This window comes from Dysidea avara, chromosome 7 (assembly GCF_963678975.1).
Source record: "Dysidea avara chromosome 7, odDysAvar1.4, whole genome shotgun sequence".
Taxonomy (NCBI): Eukaryota; Metazoa; Porifera; class Demospongiae; order Dictyoceratida; family Dysideidae; genus Dysidea; species Dysidea avara.
Window position 1 is genome coordinate 28,450,960 of NC_089278.1, and position 18,195 is coordinate 28,469,154.

At 36.4% G+C, this 18,195-nt stretch overlaps 2 long non-coding RNA genes across 2 annotated transcripts; one reads left to right on the forward strand and one right to left on the reverse strand.

Moving 5' to 3' along the window:
* Positions 1-1,706: 1,706 nt before the first annotated feature.
* On the reverse strand, positions 1,707-7,222 carry LOC136262298 (uncharacterized). The gene is made up of 3 exons (XR_010704173.1): positions 7,099-7,222; positions 4,238-4,316; positions 1,707-1,825 (listed from the first exon to the last, which is right to left on the reverse strand). It is a non-coding gene; the product is annotated as an uncharacterized lncRNA (long non-coding RNA).
* On the forward strand, positions 7,164-17,909 carry LOC136262299 (uncharacterized). Its single transcript, XR_010704174.1, has 10 exons — positions 7,164-7,325; positions 7,493-7,590; positions 10,988-11,154; positions 11,564-11,595; positions 11,661-11,813; positions 12,178-12,292; positions 12,655-12,833; positions 15,090-15,253; positions 17,577-17,703; positions 17,754-17,909. It is a non-coding gene; the product is annotated as an uncharacterized lncRNA (long non-coding RNA).
* Positions 17,910-18,195: the final 286 nt, after the last annotated feature.

Genomic DNA, 18,195 nt, shown 5'->3' on the forward strand with positions numbered 1-18,195 from the left:
ATCGTGATACAATAGTATCAGACAATATTGTGCTTATTAAAGAATTCTTGTGTCAACAGTCTGATTCATGATGAACCAACTTGTGATGAACAATTACTAAAATTCACGAGGTCTTATAGTACTGATATGATATAGGTGGCCATATTATAGTACGTGGTATGCATGGGCCGGGCTTCTATATAGCCAGAAACTGTCCTCAAGAACAATAATTAGCTATACGCATACATGTGATCATGATTAGGCATGAGGCTATTATGCTCCTAAAATTGAGCATTATGTTTTTGAGCAGTGCTCAAAAAATCACCTATTATGCTTTTGAGAATTGCCCATTATTCACAAAATTATGCCACCATAATTGGCTAATAATGCCAGTTTATTGCTGTATCAGACCATTTTCATTGATGTTTAGGCTTCAAATAGTCTTGAATTCTTTAGCTGGTTACTGTATTAGAGAATTTCATTCCAATATGACTGCTTTATTAGAGTAAATAATATTCAATGACTGTTCTATTAGAGTTTCTGACTGCTCTATTAGAGTATCTCGATCTTTTTTAACGGAATTGTGCAATCTGCAGATTTTCCTACTGTTAAAGCTTTATAATCACCTCAAAATGCTAGCATAATTCCTGATTTCCACACATACCTATTATGCCCGAAATTATGCCAGCATAATCGCCACATCCCTAATCATGATCGATAGAACTGTTATATTCTATTACAGAATACAATCAGTGTGATTCAGTGAAAGTTTCAATGGTTGCACTGTTTTAACACTAGTTAGTCCTGAGTGAAATATGCTCAAGATTTTGCCCAAAATGCTACCAGGAACTCAAAATTTTCACCTATTATGCTCTTCAGTGTCCCCATTATGCTGCTAAGTTAGCAACATTTCTTACAATTACCTTGAAACATTTTAATCAGTGAATGCTTTATTAAAGTATATTTTCACTACAAAGTGACTGTTCTATTACAGAGTATCAATCTAAGGAGCTATATCAATGTAGTTTGCAGTTTTCACTGACTGCTCTATTAGGGAGTATCAATCTATTTTCATAGAATTGAGCTGCATAGTTTCCTAATATGCTGGCATGACAGTAGCCCTACCAACAAGGAACAAGTGGCAGTGTCCCAGAGATCTTATAGGACAGTATGTAACGACCTGCTTCTCTCAGTGACCCTACCAACAAGGCAGCATCCCAGATCTTAGAGGACAGTATGTCACGACCTGCCTCTCTCAGTGACAGTGTCCTACTAGTAAAGAATGAGTCGCAGCCCACCTAGCACTCCAGCCCACTATGCTTTTTGTTATGCTGGCATATTTGACACTGTACTAAATTACAGTGTAATTAACAAAAATAGTTTCAGTCCATATGCAGATGCATGTGAATCTGATGTGATCGATGAGCCTGCAAAGATACGTAACTATACCAAGACATGATGTGCATAATATGTATGCACTATGTACATGAGAAGTGCATGAATTTGTGTATGTGCTGAGCTGCATGTACTATATGTATATGTGTACACAAATGTATCCATTGAGTAGTGTTCATTACATATGCTGTTCTTTATTTATACGATATAGAATTAATATTGCATAGGCCTCCATGTCACCATGACGTGCAAGTCTTACATTGCTTACAAAGTGTTTTTTTACCACTTGTCCAAACCGTCACCCCATTCTAATAGCTACTGTCCTCAACAGATTTCACAGAAATTAAAATTTATAAATAACAATTAAAATGATAATAGATTGGTAGTTACAATGACTCCATAAACGGTACAAAGTTGTTTGAAGACGGTCATAACTGGTACAACGACACAACTGTAATAGAAAAAGTAGAATATAAATGTACAGTGGCTTAATTCATAAAACAACTCAATGTTGATTCTTGACAACAACTTAAATGATTGCTTGTGGACTAAAGTACCTCATAGTATATAGGAGCCAACAAGCTAAATGCAACATATCAAGAGTTCAGCCTAATAAGATTACTAGCAGGTATGTACATGAACACTGTTATTGAAACATAATCTGTTCTTGTCAACCAATAAAGTAAAGACAAACAAGTGATTGTGTGGAGCAACATTCGAAGGCTATATTATTGCATACTTGCAAATTGCCAATACAGTATGTATATTTACTTTATGAATCCTATTGTATTTGGATCATAAATTAAATTCCAACATTTACCATTTGTGACCGTGTCAGCAAAAAACCAACTTGTTCAAACAATTTCCGATTTTTTTATTTTCTCAGCATTATCTGCAGTGTCCAAAGACTAGATCACCAAATTTTCAGATTCCTGTGGTGAGAAGTTTTGCTAAACAGTTGGAATAACAAGACAATCGATTTGTACAGCACCACACTGAAAATAAACTACAGGTGCCTACATTCGCAGCCATAACTTCCGTTTGCTTTAGTCTACAACATTGGAGTTTGGCTTAAAATGTTCACCATGGATTAGCAAATCAACCAAGGTATAGTGTTAGCCTTGTAATCTCTTACACATATGGTGGTTTAGTTGGAGAAATGACGATGATCTTGTTTACATTTACGACATCATAAGCATGTGACATGCATACCATTCAGGTTACAAAAACAAAACAAAGATTTTTGAATTCTCTACAGACTAGTGAACAACAATAAAAAACACAGCCTCCATAAACAAATTACTTAGAATCTGGTTTCGGTAAACAAGTTTCGTTGTATTAACTTAAGGTGGCCAGCTACCTGATAGCTTGCACTGGTTATCAAAATATTGGATCATGATTTTCACAGGGGATAGAACAATGTTGTTTGCTTTACTGGCTGAGCTTTGTATGATAGCTTTATAGGTTATCAAAGAATATCTAGGTGCTAGTTCCCACCTTATCCTGAAATACTAAGGAATTTAGTCAGTACCGTTCTAGTGAAGTAACTGGCTAACTGCACTAATTGGGCATGTCCATTCCAGTAGTCCATGAGCAGATGAATAAGATGGTGTACAGCTCTAATCAATTAGAGTCTTTCTTCTCTGAGTAACAGACTGATAAAAACTTGTATATTTTTTTCTTTTAGCTTGCAATAATTTTACAATAACTTTTTTAAAATAGATTTTTTGCAAAACGCATGCTTGTGCGAACTAGTTGGGTTTAGTGATGCACGATAAGAGATTTTGCTGATTATCTGATTAGCTGATATTGAAATTCATATAATGGCCAATACCGATAACCAATCTGATGTTTATATATATTTAACAAAATTTCAAATGTATTTTGTAAAATAACTATTTTTAAACTTTATTTTTTATGGAAACAGTAGCATCAGGGTCAATAAAATTAATTGACAGAATGATCTGCTAATAATTACCAATACCGACATTGCTGAAATTTGGTCGATAAAAATAATTCTAATTATGTACCGATTAATCAGTGAATCACTAGTCTGGTTTTTGCTGAGACGGTCACATTTATGATTGTGCAGGGGACAGAATCAAAGGAAGATACACAATAAACATGTTCTACACATAATCTCATGTTAAGTCCTTGTACGGTATGCAATTAATTATGGCTAAACAATACGCATTGTCCATTTAGTACCACAGTGGAACCTCTCTTAAAGGACCATCCTTGTAAAGGACATTGTTAACCTCCTTATAAAGGACAGTTTCTCAAGTCTCAATATACCTCTACCAATACAATTTTACCTCTAGAAAACAACAACCTCCTTATAACAGTAATATTTCATCTGGTCCCAAAGTGTCCATTAAGGAGGTTCCACTGTACATGGTGAGTATCTACCGTATGTAACTACATCAGGCAAGGCACACAGGCACCATAAACAACACTTTAGAATAGCAAACAACTTTTTCGATATCAGCCTACTGGAGAACTTTTATCCGTATACTTTAAACACTACACTGTACACAGTTCTGTTTGGTAGTTTGCAAGATGTACTATAAATCACTAAGAATAATAACATGTAAACTTTGTACATACACAAGACATTTGCTGATTCAGCATATTTTATGACTTGCATGAGAAACCATATCATATGCATTACCCTCTTAAGGTTGCTAAGCAACCTTCAATAACTAATGAATGTTTCATACATTCGGTCTACACATAACCACTATACAGCATTCTCTTCCAACAAAATGTGACATGCACACATTTATATCTAACATAAACCACCTAACAATTGTTGACATATACAACCGTAATAGTTACTATAGCAACTATATAACTGACCCACCTTGCAGAACTTGCTTAATGGTGACACCACAGCCTCACTACTCTGTTGAATATGGTCCCTTGTATAGCCACAATGAGCACTAAACAAATAAAAATGAGTTGCATGAAAGTAACTAAATTAGCTACACATCACCAAACTGTACCACTACACAGATAAATACAACAGGTCAGCTACGAAACATACTTTATGGATGGAATTGTGCACCAAACCTTTCACCTAAAATTAGAATTTGCTACTCTGGTAGACACATTGACCAAGCAAACAATTGTTTATAGCTTCTACCATCTGGTGCCTAAGTGGCATATTGGAGAATAAATATAACATGCTCCAGCAGTACAGCGCACTTGACAGATACAATTGGGGTAGTAGTGGAAAGTACCCGTAGTCTTGCAAATATGTCAAATTTCACAATAAAAGTTCACAAATATGTCAGAACACAATCATCATGATGACATTTACATTAGTTGGGTGTCATTTATACAGACTGAAATTCATAGGCGGAAAGGGGGGGGAGGGGCTAGGGGGCTAAAGCCCCCCCCCCCCCCCCTCAGAATGATACCACGCCGAAGTTATCCTTCTTGGAGTGGGGCTGAAAACCGCGATAAAGATCGAGATACTCTAATAGAGCAGTCACTCTAATAAAGCAGTCACAGTATTAGAGCAGTGTGTAGCGAGCTATATAAGGATTTTTATGTAGTTTATCAGCTATGAATGCATAGCTGGTGAGGTGGCCAGCTATTGTCAGCTGGTTGCGACCTTTTTTTTTTTTTTTTTTTTTTTTTGGTCTCACCGTACCAAACCAGATACTAAGTCTAAGTCTGGGTCAGCCCAGCCCCCCTCATATCAACTACTTCCTCCGCCCCTGCTGAAATTCAATGTTTCTTATGTAGCCTAACTGAAAACCACAATCATTTTTCAACAAAATTCTAGCCTGATAATGATGCATACATTAGGCCATACCAAACAAATCTTATGTTTCATGGATTATTTTCCCCTCAAAGGTGACCCGGCAGGTCGAAAAATAAAAAAAAGGAAAAAAGAATGGTGCCTGTCAAGTTTATAAACTAACGGAATTAGAGTTTATGTATAATATTGATTTTATGATTTTATCATATGCTGTAGCCTCAAGTGGATCATGAGCACATGGAGTAAATAATAAGGCTATAGGGATGACAAGTACAATGATGGCATCAAGAAAACAGTTCAAATTACATTGTATAGCTAGAAACATAATTATACTGTTTATCGAATATAATATTATGTAAGTTAGATCCATCCATGTGTGGAATTAAAGGTATTAACAAATTCAAGTTTAATATAAGTTAACGTCACATGTCAGAACACATCATGTACAAAAAGTCAGCATGCATCATGTACAAAAAACATCAAAGCACATCATGTACAAATGTCAGAAAACAACAGTCCTGTAAAACAGCATGTGATAAGAAATTAAAAAAAAATGGCTGCTACAAATATAAGTTTCCAGAAGGCCTGTACCACGAAAGATGAAACAACAGGCAATAAACTTTACCTATCAAATCATTTTCCAAACGCTGGTCACTCCTCAACTGCTTTCCTTCAGGGGGAACTAGTATAGAAGGTAGGTGGAGTTTTCTACCGTTTTCCATTAGTAATGAAAAGGCATTCTTTTTTGGGACTTGGACAACGCTTTTGCCTGACGTGGAATCAGCACTTTCGAAGTATATACAGCAATGTTTACAATTATATAACCTACAAACACTGATAGGTGCCTCCATAGCTACTTCGTGGATGTCAACAAACTTTCCATCTGCAGAAATCACCACCCTTTTCACTCTTTTCTCTTCCAATTCCGGTGCGACTTTTCTAACAAGAACTCCAACGTTTCTTCGCATGAACATTGTACTATCACTCTATTCTTAATAATTACTACGCCTCGCTTTAATACAACACTCAACCACTCATTTAAGGACGAGTTTATCGACAAAGACCATTCACCAGCCATGTTGAAATGGTCACGTGATTTACATTTATTTTTGGAAACCGGAAATTGTGACCTGCCGCATCCGTGAAACATAAAATTTATTTGTCATGGCCTTAACAGTATAAAAAATACAGTACTGTCACTTAGGCTTCATTAGAAAAGATTTGTTACGATGCAATATCAGTACACATTAATTGGAGGGATTTGTTTTCCATTTTTTGGCCCATTTATGTTTTACCATATTGTTACCTAGGTTGTATTCATTTTAAGTCGCCAGTTCCTGTTAGGTTATGTAATCAAAAGGTTGCAGCACATGTTGCTGTCAAACATTCCGTGCTGACCACTGTAAAGTGGCCATTATTTACAGTTTTTCTTGCATACCCATACAAGCTCAGTAAAGCTGATTTGTAAGGGTGTCACCTTATGTGTCAGTGTACTATAAAGTCAGCACTATTTTAACTTTGAGAATTTCCTGCAAACTTAAGCACAAGCTTGAGCAAGCTTTAATGCAGTTAGTTAAGGCTGTGACCATGCAGGAAGATAATGGCTTGAAAAGCTGCCTACCTTACAACAGAACAATGGAAATGGATTGCCCACCCACATGCAAATATGCCTAGGCGTAAGACGGGAAACAGAGAAGTGGCCTAACTGGCAAAAAATGATAAATAAAAACAAAACATTTGTAAATTTACTATTGATTTAAACTCCACTAATTGGCCATGGCCTTGGCAGAGACACACGTACAATGGTACACCACACATACACATTAAGGACGGTAGAGGCCAGATTGCAAATACTTTATCCAGCAGTTCAAGTAAGATGACTATACATTCACTAAATTTTCACTCTGAATTATTTCAATCTAGTCGCTCCACGATGACCTATAAAATAAACTCACTTGGGTACGAAGTATATATCCTGACCCCCTAGAATCACCTGGAACAGAAACTGCACAAGAAAAATCCCTCACATCTCCACTGATTCGATTGTGGGAACGAGGATTAGCTCAGTATATCTCTGCACGTTGAGTCAGTATACTACACGGCGTAAAGAAGTCACGCTTTTGAATTTTGAACTATGTCGTTTGGCGATTTAGCAGATTTAGTTTAGCTACCACTGACACAAGTGAGTGTTTGGTATAATTGTGCTGTAACCATAGATAGTATATACTCCGTACGGTACAGAGTATATACTATCAGGATCTTATAAGCGTACAATGTTAGGGTACAATATGCTAGGAGCTATGCTGTAACATTGTGTTTATTTGGTGTACGGCTTCATTTCCCGTTTAGTTGCCATCTCAGAGTAAAGAGAAGACCGGAATTGTTATATGAAGCAATGCGCCTTAATCTCGGCGTTATTCGTTTTGGAGAAAAAAGCTCGGAAAAAAGTGAGTGAACTTTCATACTAGGAGGCTAGTACTATAGCTTAATGTTTTTTGTAGTTGTCCTGCCATACAGGACAGTTACAAAATTTTGATCAAATTCAATTATTTTCAGTGTGCATATATATAACAAAACCTGCCTAATTTGCACAAGCATACCACTTTTGAGATTAAGAAAGAATAAACTCAGGGGGAAATACATTGCTAAGCAAATCTCAAATCAATTACTGTATAAAGGGAAGCTTTGACAAGGGTAAACTTTGGCGAATGGCTAGCTAAATTGCATTTGGCGAAATAAACTTTGACAATAGCTATAAAGATGCTAATCTCAGGCACCATATACGAGTAATTGGCGGGTTAAACTTTGGTGGCGAATTTATAGTGAATTGCCGAATTTGCCAAAGTTTTACCTCGCCAAAGTTTCCCTCATCTTATAATTATTATCCTGGTTGCAGAGTGTTCAAACATCTTTGTTTTGTTTCTGTAGTCTGCAACTCAAGTGCATTTGTTTGTGATGCAGAGGTTAAGGATAAAACTATAACGAAGTGAATTTGCCAAATCATGGTACACATTTTAGCCAAATTCTAACTTTGCAGACAAATGTAAGCTACAGTGTATGGCCACGAATTTAATCACCTGTAGTCTGTTTTCAATATAATCACTGTACAAATCAATTTCTTTACCCTTGCTACTGTCTAGTGCTATAATTCCAAAACTAATTACCACAATAAGCTGAATCTTTGTACACTGTAGATGATGAAAATTTAGAAGTTGTGTGAACTAGTGTTGAAGAGACAGTCACATATGTCACATATGAATATGTGACAAAATTTCTGATACAAGTTAATGCCTTTTTTGCTACAACAAAAATACAGAAAACCAAATCACTACAGTATGTAATCTCCACTGTCCATGCACAGACTAGAAATTTGGTGATGTAGCAAGTCTGCTTTCTGATATCACAATGGAATTCCCAACTCCCCCACCATGTACCCCCACAACCCAATATAGTGTACCCGAAAGAGAAGCCATAATTTCCTATTTATACTTCAGATCAGGTCATTGTATAGTACAATTAGTTCTAACATTTTCACTCAAAGTCATGTTACCATTTGCTACACCTCCCAATTCACACTGTGTTGTCACACGTAACTGGTTGTCTATATCTCTGTACAGTCACATGTTCTGATGTACTTTACAGTTTGTGATATTTGAGAAATACCAACAAAAGTCTAAAATCATTAACACAACATACATGTCTCATCTATGAACATATCACAAATTCATGACAGACATAATGAGAAATGTCTATCAATGATACCATGATCACCATGTAATGATAATTTCAGTTCACTCAGTTATCAGGTACAAAAATATGGCAAGTAATTTGACACAAATATAACTAGACCAACATAACATATTTACTAGGTTAAACACCACATCTTCAATAGTAACTACAGCCAAGTGGTGCAATGATCAATTTTGAAAATAAGGGCTTCAACATTGTATTCAAGCATTGAGTTGTGGTGAAATTTAAATAGTTGCTACATTGGTTTTTAGAACTACAGTAATAAACACTGCGATCTAAGTAAATATGGTATCCAACATTCACTACCACAAGACTACATTATCTGACTAACAGTTTCAGTTATCACGTACTTTAACGCTACATTGGGTCTCCTTTTGCAACCGTATATAACTATCAATTAATTTTCTGACCTTTTTGTACTAGTACACAACCACTTCTCATGCTACAAAACACCACACCAATTCATTAGAATAGTTTGATGACAATGTACATAGCACGTACCAACTGGGTGTAGCACTAATACTGTGGAATATAGTAGTGTGGCTTGTATTAGTAAACCTTACTGTAACAATGTAACTCATAAATTGATTGTTAATAATCTTTTGCTCACTTGTACAGGCAACATATATTTTATGTAGTAGTAGGTACTTATGTTGCCATGGTTACTGGTCACATGTAGTGGGATAGTATGTTATGATCAACCTATGAGAAGTCTTGGTGTTTAAGTAGAGGTTAAATGTAGGCAGATTCCCAGATCCCAGGCTGTGTGGCTCCTTCAACATTACATTTACCTAGACTGCAAGCTATTGTTTGGGGATCAAGTCACCACATCACTGGTGTGGGATAATTTTATATCCAGTAGAGTTTTAATGTCAACTTATTGTCACTCCCTGTATTTACAGCTGGTCTTTATCCTTCTCACAGGCATAGTAGCTGCTTCTCGTTTTCCAGCCTCATTTAACAAGTGAACTGTACCACTTACAAAATGTAGTCATGTTTACATGTACATACTTACTGTACATATGTAGTATAGTAATTGTTAATGTAAATTATTTTTATTTGGTTTACCTTATGCAAATAAATTTAATTGTTGTGATAGTTGCAGTTATTGTAAGATAGGTATGGTATAAGTCTGGTAATCTAAATATCACCTAACCCTATTGTACACAGTTTACTCCATTGGTAACTTCCCGCACTTTTCAGTTGGTTTGTAATTATTATTTTCTTATTCAAATTGTTTAGCTAGTACACATGGGTAGACTAATGTATGGGTCATCATCATGACCACCATGTACACTGTCCAGTTTGAAACTCTTCATTGTTCCTATACTAACATACAAGGTTGCCATGATGGTTTTGTTGTAAAGCACAACACACAGGGAAACCCTCCACATTGTTTTGAGAGACGTGCTACATCTTCATAATAAAGAAGATAGTTTGTAAACCAGTTAGGTATAACCAGTAACATTTAGTAGGTGAGGTATGCATGACTAATTTATTAGAATCAAGGGTAGGGTTGAATGCCTGAATACTCTATTAGAGTATCTTGATCTTTTACATTATTGAAATTCTATCCTACCTGCCTCCCATAAAAGTAAACCAATTTATTCCTGAATGTGATCAATAACTGGTACATTAACAACAAGTGCTATAAAGTAATAAAACTGTGAGTAATGGAATGTGTTCTGTAGTTGGGCAGATAGAATAAGTTTACAACTCAGCTTACAACTTAGTGTATTCAAATTGTTTAGTTTTGCAATAGTGAGTCTTTATCTGTCATTACTTCTGAGATGGCATTGTAGCTCTTTGAAAGGGCTTCCTGGAGAATCATCAGCTGCTATTTGACCAATAATATTGTTACTTTATAATCAGAACAGTCAACACATGCCACTCCCTGGTTGTTACTGTAGGCTTGTGAAATCATAGCCCCTAAAAATTTTTGATCTGGAATATAATCCAAATACTTTCATGCCACCATTGTTTACCTGTGTATCCCTGAGTATTATAACAGGTTATGTTCTGCTGTACATGTTAGTCACTAGTACTCCCTGTGTATTGGTTGTGTTTGGTGACCACATTATAATAATACTGTAGGTGTTACAAGTGGATAGTGCTACTCCTCCTGACCCACAACAAGACACACAAGAAGTTGTCACATACCTTCTTAGCTGAATACAAGGATAGCACAACAGCTATTATTTGCCACAGAGTTGTGACTGCTGTAAGAGAATTGCTAGAGTATAATAAAAGTCACTACTAAGGTACGTACGTAGATAGTTTTTGTTATGTGCTATAATACAGTACAATAGTATTGTATAGTAGGAACAATGAAGGTGTGAGCGTAGCCTGTGATAAAACATCACCCAAAAACCAGCCTTAATTTCCCCCCTCACAATGACATGACAATATTGGTTGGGTAAAATCTAACTAAAAAATGCCTTCAGATCGACTTGAATGTTTTTGCCAAGTTGTTGCAGAATTTAAAAAAACTCTATTCAGCAGAATTTTCTACTGCCTGCCTGATACGTTCATTCAAGTGTAGCAGAAAAGTGGCTATAGCTACAGTCTTACTTCTTTCACAGAAACACTTCAAATTTACGTAAGAAGTTATATTGATAGCCATACAATACATATACTATTTTCTTACTTTTATCCTTCCATATACTATAGCTACCATAGCACAGTATGGCTTTGATCTCCAGGTGAGCACAATTCACTATGTTATTGTACCAACGTAATTATTGGAATACATGTGTCGTGGTTCCAGTTGAGTTGTACTCCAGGGTGTATACGAGAATTTTCCTGCCATTAGGAGATTGACTGCTGGTGGAATGGTATGATGCACAAAGAAAGGGAGCTATTCTCCATTGTAGACTAGATGTTGCTTGCCACAAGGACGGAATGGACTGCTTGTATAATGGTATGCACAAAGCATGTGTATGAAAGTAGACTACTGTTGTAAGCGAATTAGTCTGGCTTAGTTGCGTGTATGTAAGTGAATTAGTTTTAAACTAGAGTAGCTACGGACAATGTGCAATAAAATGTACTGGATTGGAGTAGTACGTAATGTCCAGATTTTGTAAAACAATAAGCAGTGAATGTCTCTACTGTGCATTTTGATTGTAGAATCTATGTAGCACAGTACAGATATTCACTCATTATTGTTTTACAGTATCTGCACATTACGTACTACTCCAATCCAGCTTGTTTCAGTACTTTTTATTGCAACAGTACTATATGTTGTTCCTTCTCTAGTTTAAATTTTCTATTTTTGTCTTGTATAGTTCTTCATCATATGTAGTTTCCAGTGAATGCTGATACCTGTAGCTTGGTCAAGTTGTTAAATGCACCATCATTGAATGTGACTCATTATCCAAGAAATTGATTTTATTATTGAAGGTGTGTGCATGTGCGTGTGCGTACGTATACATATGCATGTGTGTGAGTGAGTGAATGCATGTGCGTGTGTGTGTGTGCGTGTGTGTAATATAGTGTGGAGTACTAGAAGGATTGATTCTTAGTACATGTACCTGACTAGTACATAAGTATCCCAGTGATTCACTGATACCTTACATATGTTTGGGAACTACACATTGACATCCCTCAACAATGGTTATGTATAATAGTGTTTCTAAGATATTTTCTATAACCCATAAGTGTTGAAAAGCCTTGTAACACTTAATTCCTTTGTGGAAAGGTGAATGTGCTTACAGTGCGTATACTTCTAGAGTTTGATGTGAAATTTTTATTCTTTTAATTAGGGTGACGAATGCTGGTGTGATGGCTGTTTCTCCAAACGGATTTGGTTTGAAACTGTTACCAAGGTGATGTAAGGGAGCAGCTTTCCTCTGTTGACATGTGTAATGGTGTGTTCATCAAGTAAAGTTTCTACTGTTCATGTCTATCAGGTCTAATATTTTTATTTCCTTCACAACAAGTGGTAAGTGAAACAAGTGCTGTTATGTACACATAACAAACCTTCATTGTATAGTGTATCCTAAATAATACAAGTTTAAGGAAAAATTAGGAATTTTAGGGATCATAGAAAAAAGTAGGGAAATAAGGGAGGTCGCCTACACCTGCAGATATACTAGTGAACAATTAATGCCTAATTCAGTTTATACTGTCAGGACGAAGCGACGTTGAACAGTGAAAAAATCAACCCCATAGCCTTAGCCATTATCAAGTTACACTTGCCTGAAGGCAGGCAAGCCATGCAGGTGGGCAGACAGGCAGTAGAAAATTCCATTGAATGATTTTTTTTTTAAATTCCGTAACAATTTATTGGAAGCCTTTAGGATCTTACTGAAGGCACTTTTGGGTTTGGTTATACCTAACCAATACTGTCAAGGTGGCAGGATGGTGTTGTAAAGCTGGCTTTTGGGTGAATTTTTTGGCCAGAAAAACATGATCCTTAGTATACAGTACTACCATACTGTATGGTGAACAGCTCTGTACTCAAAACTTTAAAAATTGTGATATAACTATCATTCAAGTTACCTCCATTTGTTGTATGGTTTAAGTCTTGATTTAGTTCTCCAGCACCTACAAGTGTATTAAGCATCTCTATAATAATAAATTGATGTATTGATTGCAACTGCTTTGTTAAGGCTTAATGGTAGATTCAATTACAGGACAACTTTAGGAGTGATTTTTACTTTCATGTGTCATAGCCAGCTGGCTAGCTAGACTATAGGCAGTAGTCAGCCATTCTTAGAGAACACCTTTTCATATGGATCCAAATAAACTGGTAAATTTTAAGGCAAAGTTCTTATCAGTCACAACACTTACTATACTCTAATAGAACATACATTAAGTGGTGAAAAAGTGTAAATGAACTATCATTTTTACTATTTTGGATTAGTGTTCAGATTAGAATGTAAACCATGTACTGTATTTACGTATCTGTCATAGGCAGCTCCAGGAGTTTTAGCAACTGGTTTCTGATCAAAAGCATAGCTAGATTTTAGGTGAAGACCCAAAAAAAGAGAGAAAAATCAATACCTCCTAAGAATGGCTATTCTCCACTAAATAATATTTGTATCACTGCTAAAGCACATAAAAATCTTTATTCACAACTTCTATTATCAGAGTGACTGACTGCTCTATTAGAGTATCATTGATGTAAACGTGACCGGTTTCTGGAAACCTCAGACACCCCCCCCCCCCCTCCTTGAGCCACCCCTGTCTGTATAGATACCCATTATAATCCACTCCTTAACCAGCTGAAAAACCCTGTTGTTCCTTGTAGCAGCTGCTGTTGACATCACAAGTCATGTGTTTCATTAATTGTAGAAAGCCTTGTTTTACTAATTATGCCTTTGTAATCTGGTACAAATAATACCCTGTGTCATTCATTTATGACCAGTTTTATTTATTTCAGCCCAGCTTTAATACAGATATATACATTATTTATTAATACGACATGTAAAGAGTAGAGTCATACCCGTGGCCAATATAGAAATTTCTACTATATCGGTGGGAGCCGATATTGCTGCTAAAAACTGATGCGATACACCGATATACAACTGAACTATCTTGAGGATATTGTCCAATGATCAAGCCACATTATAAGCCCTAATATTTAGCTAACAAGGGTGGGAAACAGTAGTTATCTTCCTTGTCTAAAAGCGGTGCACTATGCAAAGCCATCTAAGTGCATGCATAATCGCTGTTTTGTTTTACCAATCATACAACAAACACTCATAGTGGTGAGCCTGGGGAAACAGCAATAAGATGAACCAAGAGCATAGCATAAAACAACCAGCCATCTCTACAAGCCACGAAAATGCAGAGTAATCCAGACTAATCTTGGCAGGGGCATATTTTAAAAATATTTGTGGGTGCCTTATAGTCTGAGCTGTCAATAGAGGTCACACCACCATGGGTAGCCAAGCATAGCCAATAATCGTAAACTGTCTTCAGTAGTTAAAATAAAATTGAACATGGCATATGTGGTTCCTCAATATAAATAGCTACACTTAGTCATATATCAAGAGTTTATAATGGTGTAGGGCATTATAAACTCTTGGTCATATCGGTATATTGGATCGGTATTGGATTCAGTTTCAAAATGTTTAATCTCATATTGGATTGGTATTGGATCAGTTTAGTTTTCTTATATTGGTACACCTTGAGTATGCAGTAGTGTGTGTTTGTCTTTCTGTTTTACTCAAAACGTTGCCATCTTTTTCAGGTGGATAAAGAAAAGAAAATCATCAGCAGGAAGTAGTGCGGTATAGATTTGTCGAGGTGAACTAGCAGCCCATAAAACATCAGTTCGGTTACCACCTTATCACAACCACATGGTTCATGTGTGTACATGTGCCTTACTCATTGGTCGTGTCATCTATGGATATGGTAGCGTAGGTCTTTGTATGTACGTGTTGGTTGTGATTGGTTAGTTTGTGTGGTAGGGCCAAGTGATACCAAGCCTGGAGCTTTTATAATAGCCATTATCTGTTGTAATCATCACTGTTTATGATGTTTAAGGTGACTGGGGGTTTCCCTGCAGTTTACTTGCATAGAATTATGTATACTTATGTATATGAGCCTGTGAATGTATGTTCAGTGAACTGTCTCATCATTCAACCACACCTTAGCTATGTTGTTGGGATTTCCAAATCTTTTAAAATCCTATGTACAATGTGTTTACATGCTTGTCCATCATATGGAAAATTTAAATATCTGCGGCATGTGATCAGACATGTACGTATTGCTGAGTGAAACCACATCTTAGCTACCGTATAACGGGTTAATTTCAAAGGGGAAATCTTCAAAGAGCAGCTGCTAAAATAAATTTCAAAAGTATAATTTTTGAAAGCTTTATCATTATGCTTAGCGCCACTAAAATTATTTTCGTAAGTGTGTATTAAATTAAGTGAAGACAGTGACCATGTGTAATGGTACAACTGAAATTCAGACATTCATTAGGTGTTATTGTTTTGGGACTGCTCCACTATAGGAAAGGTAGTTTTGCCAATGAAAAACGGGTAATCTTCACTGTAAATTTACTGTGGGTGTGGCCGTTACAGAAGCTGGCCTGCTAGGTATGAAAAAAGATATCATATATTTGACGATCCATTTTGTATTTCAATAATAAGATGTGGAGTTCTGTTTAATATTGGACAGAATTTGGCCAACCTGGCACAATGCAGCTTTAATATATTCGAAGTTAAATTTTTGTAGAAGCTGTGTTGTTCGAATAATTTGAAAATTAAACTTCTTCGAAAATAACCCGTTATATGGTATGTTGTTGTTCCTACTGGGGGAATTCCAAGTCTAAGTAATGTCTATGCACAGTGTGTTCACATGCTTCTCCATCATGGGAAATTTTAAATATCTGTTATTGTGGATTTCATGTCCGATGAGAAATTCCATACTGCGATTACGTATTGCATAAAGAATAATGTCCAAGTAAATATTTGTGGTTACGCAGTACAGGATTTTCAACAGACATGAAATCCACAGTACATGTGATGAGACGTGTACAGCTGAGTGAAACACTGAAACTTGAGCTTAAAATCTATCAATAAGTAACTAGGTTGGTGACCTGGTTCGCCAGTCAATTGGTATGTAACATTGGGGATCACGTTTTTCCTCTTGTGCTTTATAAACATGTTCAGTAGTCAACATTGCCACTATAAAAGGTGATCTTTTTAATGAGGCCATGAAGAACACTGTAACTATATTTAGCATGGTCACAGTAATGAGGCAACCATATTAATGAGGTCATACAGTACCTTTGTGGGACCAACTTGACATGGTCACATGATAAGATGATCTTTATTGATAACGATGTCATGTAGTACAGTACACCTTAGTTATGTTGGGATATACACTACATAACATTGCCATTATATTGTGCATTCAAGGTAGTCTATAAACATTACCTTGACCCTTCGACTTATACACATTTTCATAGTGATCCACTACATCACCTTATGCTTCTCTGCATAGGTGGTGGAAAAGGGGGGCTAGGGGGCTGAAGCCCCCCCTCAGAATGATATGGAGTGGAGCTGAAAACCTTGAAAAGATCAATATACTCTAATAGAATGCTCAAATACCGTAATAAAGCAGTCAAAAACGCTTCATAAAAACGTGTTCCAAAAATATAGTCTAAATACGAAAAAAAACTTTTGTCTACAAGGGGAATCGAACCGCTGACCTCTTGAGAGAGTTGGTGTATTACCACTGCACCAAGTGTTTCCAGGTGTAAGAAGCTATTTTGAACTGTTTATAAATGCTGTATGTTCATTAACCGTAGTCGACATTTCCAAGTGTGTTTATGAACTGCAAATAGCCTGTTTTAAATACTTTGACTAAAAAGTTGGTGATATGCTTCAAATTGTGCATTCTGGTGAACTTTGAGAGATGTAAAACCTAAAATGGCTACAGCTTCTGGGGGGCTGTTGTGCCCCTCCAGACCCCCTGCCACCACAGATTCTATACTCTGGTCAGCCTCCCTTCCCAATAACTACTTCCTCTGCCACTGCTTCTCTGTACAAAGTCCCTCAATTAGCCACCATTTTATTTTGAGACATAATTGTGGATAATTAAGGCAATATATGAGGTCATTGTGTATCTGCAGTATGTTTGTTTCCTGCTTGAAAGATCACTATATATAACAATGTGATCTTAACAATGGTAATGCCAAAAATTGACGTTATTGTGTTGTATGTAGTCCAGCAACATGGCTAACTGCTGAGCAGTGGTTGACATGATGACCTGTGGAGAGTACTAAAATAAGATGAAGCTAATGGATAACATGACCTCATTGATGTCTATCAGTGTAACATCATAGATATAAAGTAAGCCATTAATTTTAGGCACAGTGATTGTTATTGCCTTGTTTCATCAGTGTCAACAACTTCAGATGAACTTTGGAGCTGGGACAAAACAAGAGTTCACATTACTCATCAAGTACTGGAAAATTTTCCAAAGATATTTAATGTGTGTTGATGACTCCATGTATGCAGCTATGTTACATACAAAAGTCTTATTGGTATAGCAAAGACTATATATTCAAACAGTATGGTATTAATGTTTAGCAAAGATCTCTCCAATAATGAAAGGCTCCCACCAAAATGCTGCCTTTAAAAAATAAAAACCACTCTAGAAAGATCTTAAGTGGAAAAAGTACTTTAACTCAGCATACTGTAACATTAATATAGTATTCACTCGACATAAACCCCATTCACATGCCAATATTGAATTTTTATAAAAATTGTTAAAACCCAATTTTTGGTCTGCCTGCCTGCCTGCCTGCCTGCCTGCCTGCCTGCCTGCCTGCCTGCCTGCCT